The sequence below is a fragment of the Micromys minutus genome (genome assembly GCF_963924665.1).
Source record: "Micromys minutus genome assembly, chromosome: 18".
NCBI classification, from domain to species: Eukaryota; Metazoa; Chordata; class Mammalia; order Rodentia; family Muridae; genus Micromys; species Micromys minutus.
The window spans coordinates 7,143,583-7,147,496 of NC_137953.1; the positions used below are offsets into that span (position 1 = coordinate 7,143,583).

The following is a 3,914-nucleotide window of genomic DNA, read 5'->3' on the forward strand; positions in this document are numbered from 1 at the left end:
ATAAGATGTTTTCCTTTAGAACTGTGGAGTCCTTTAAACAGACATATGAGCATCCAGAGATGACTCTCTTCTTGTGTGAACTCTGCAAGTGTGCCTTTCAGGAAGACAGTGTCATCTGTGTCACTGGGCTTTGAACACGCAGTAGGTAATTGGACTAAATACCTTTTCATGGATGTAGGGTTGATATAATATTTGGTTTTAACTTGAGGCGAGAAAACTGTCTTTTTCATTGGTTATTATATTTATTTGCATTTCCCATGTCTCCCCCTCCTGGTCCCCCTTTGCAGATGCCCCATCCCCTCCCCTTTCTCTCTACCAACTCCTGCCTCAACCCCCTACCCAGTACTCTCTATGATAGGGTATCAAGCCTCCACAGGACCAAGATCCTCTTCTTCCACTGATTACAGGTAAGGCCATCCTCTGCTACACATGCAGATGGAGCCATGGGTTCCCTTCTGTGTACTCTTTGGTTGGTGGTTTAGTCCGTGAGAGCTCTGGGTAATCCAGTTAGTTGATATTGTTGTTTTTTTTTTTTTTTTGTTTGTTTGTTTGTTTTTCCCTATGGGATTGCAATCCCCTTCAGCTTCTTCATTCCTCCCCTAACTCTTCCATTGTGGTCTCCAGGCTCAGGCTGATGGTTGGCTGTGACTACCTTCATCTGTTTGGTCAGGTGCTAGCAGAGCCTCTCAGGGGACAACTCCTGTCAGAAAGTGTCAGGTTTGGTGTCTACATATGGGATGAATCCCTACATGTGGCGGGCTCTGGGTGGCCTTTCCTTCAGTCTCTGCTCCATTTTTTGGTCCTGTGTTTCCACAGTTGTCAGGTGCCCAACGTCTCCCGGCCGAAACAGGCATGCAACAAAAACAGATTCTTCTGCGGACAACCTTTATTGTACAGCACTCTGAGCAGGGGACTTCTTGAGCAGGAAACTTCTCTCTGAGCTGGGGACTCCCTACCGTGGTCTACTGTATAGGCGACCTCTCACGTGCAGTCTCCCACGTGCGATCTCTCTGCCCAGTCTCTCTACACGTGGGATCTCTCCGCAATCTCTCTTATTGGGTCTCTCTCCACGTGGGATCTCTCTGCCATCTCTCCACGTGGGGTCTCCTGCAATCTCTCCACTATCTCCCATGTGGGAGAGAAATTCACTGCTTATAAATGCCTAAGAGACTTGTGTTGCTACCTGATTGGTGCATCCTCCTGTAGCTCAATCACGTGCCCCGACATTGGGCTGTGACTTATGTGGTTGCCAAGCAACACGAGGGGAAAGGTTTTTGTAGGCTGAACAATGGGCAGGGAGCTGGCACCATCTATTGACACCAACGGCTTCCTACACACAGTCAGCAACAATTCTGGGTTAAGAATTTTTAGATGGGTGCGTGGCCCCATCCATCAACTGGAGGCTGTGCCTATCTACTGGAGGTGCTTTCTTCAGGTTCTGTTTCCCCTTTTTTGGCTATTTTGGCTAATGTCATATGATTCCAGGTTACAGCCCATCACTGCAGATCATCATTGGAATTCAAATCATGTTCAGAGTCAAAGAGAGAGGGAAGCAAAGCACACATTTGCTTCTCTGGCCTGCTTCACTCTTACATAGTCCAATACCTGGTATGTTATTCCAACTGGTGCATTATGCACATTCATTACTATACTCAGTCTATGCTTTGTTTTCTTTTTACTACTTATTGTTAGGCTGGAAGCCCTGCTTATCCCATACAAATTGAGAAACCTCATCTTTTCCCCATACCCATAACTCCCCCCACATGGGTAAAAATTCCCACCCCTCAGAGAAAACTGCAGGCTAACATGTTTCCAGCAACTTGCCCAAGAGTGCCTGCCCAGGCGCTGAGTTTTTGACTATGTATGGGCACACTCCCAGCTCCTAAAAGGCATGACATCATCCTAAATGGCATGACATCATCCCAAATGGCATGACATCATCCCAAATGGCATGACATCACTTCTTTCTCAAGCTTTGTAAAAACTTACATGCTTTAGTGTAGATGTGTTATTTCATTGACCTCCACCTGTGAAATCAGTGAGGAGAGCTGCCTCCTCACAAACTTGACTTTATCTACTTTTAATCTGGTCAAATCTAGCCTATATCTTTATCACCAATATAACAAAAAAGAAAAAAGGAAAGAAAAAGCCTATGATTCATTTTCACATTTTATCACTTATTTATTAAAAAAATACTTCACTTCTTCCAAACTTTTTTGTTTGTTTGTTTTAACTATGTTTGTGTCATTTGGTGTAAGCTCTGGAAACTGTGCAAGTACATACTTTTGAGCCACCAAAGGAAATGGAAAAAAAAAACAAACAAGCAAACAACAACACAATTCAGTCCCAGCCTTCCTGGGCCTGGCCACTTCCCTTGTCTGTAGCTGCAGTCCTTTGAAACAGGGGCACTGTGACTGTGTCCTTTGAAGACCAGCATCAATCTCTACCTTCTTTCACTTCTTTTAAACATACTGATTTTGCAAGTGATGAGGAGATCATCTGATAGCAGGAGCTGGAAGAACAAGAATAGATCAGAGCTTCACAGTGAAAGCATAGTGTTAAGTTTGAACTTCAAAACTACTGACTTTGGAACTTGTTGTGTATGTGGGGGATGTTGGAGAAAACTGGAGGAGGGTAATGACAAGTAAATATGATCACTCTGTATTATATATCTGTATGAATTACTCGAAAATGAAATAATTAAATGTTTATCATTAAATATTATAAATTATACATTAAAAAAAAATTTAAACATTGGCAGCACCTTTCCTTCTAATGTCCTCAAACTCATAATAGCTTGTAACTCTTAAAAAATTACAGGATTAAAATAGACCGTCTCTTACTACAATAAAACAATATTATGCCACTCAAAACTTTTTTTTTTTTTGCCAGCAAGTGCACTTTATTGAATCCACTGTGGATAGATATGTGAAGGTAACATTTGCGTACACCTAGGATAAAGGGTCAAGGCCTCAGCCTAGTGGGGGGAGGGCCAGATGTGGATCGAGGAACACAGGTCAGCTAGAATCCAGAATGTGGAATTCTTTGGGAAATCAACTGAAAGATTATCACAGAGGTGGTAGAAAAAATGATGATGCAGATAATGACCATGAGGATGCTGAAGATCAGGAAGCTGATGTTCAGGCACTTGGCAGTGGAGTCGTAGGCCTGGGCTCCAATCACATCATCCTGGACTTCAACAGAGCAAGCATAGAAAATGAAACCCAGCAGCAGGCATTGAAGAAGTGTGTGTTGAACAGGGACGAGACCACATGTTTCGGCACAGAGACCTCTGTGAATATTGATCATGGTGGTCCTCACAACAGTTTAGTGGTTGGGTTACCCCAGCTCAGTCACCCCGTATTCCTTTTTGATAGTCTCATAGCATGAAAGTTTGGCATTGGTGGGCAAGAAGGCTTGGGAATTGTGGCTCATGTATGGTATTGACTCTGGAACAATCACCCTGTCTGGAGGATGGGTGCTGCTATCCTGGTTCTGTAGCTATATACAACTTAAAGAGTAAAAAAAAAAAAAATCTCTAAATAAATGGGCAACTCAGACACACTCTTCCCTCATTCACTGCCAGGTAGGGCACGCCGAAGCTCTCAGAGAACCATAGGACCACAAGATAGGTCAGGCTTCAAACAACTGCATTGCTCAGCTCTGGTGTGTATCACATTAGAGGAAGGAATATTAAGCTCATTTAACATAGTTGAAAGATGATCTGATGAATTTAGCTATTCTAGCTCTTTTGTTATTCTAGATGAAATTGCACCAAAAAAAATGTGGGAATCACTATCTCTGACCTCAAGCTATATTACAAGGCAATTGTGCTGAAAACTGCATGGTACTAGTACATAAATAGGCATGTGGATCAATGGAATAGAATAGAAGATCCAGAAATGGGCCCTCAC

The 3,914-nt window shown here is 43.0% G+C and overlaps 1 pseudogene across 1 annotated transcript; it reads right to left on the reverse strand.

The window, feature by feature from the left end:
- Positions 1-3,021: 3,021 nt before the first annotated feature.
- LOC308432828 (interferon-induced transmembrane protein 2-like) lies at positions 3,022-3,435 on the reverse strand (annotated as a pseudogene). Its single transcript has one exon. The product of its transcript is annotated as an interferon-induced transmembrane protein 2-like (transcript).
- Between the last annotated feature and the right edge of the window lie 479 nt (positions 3,436-3,914).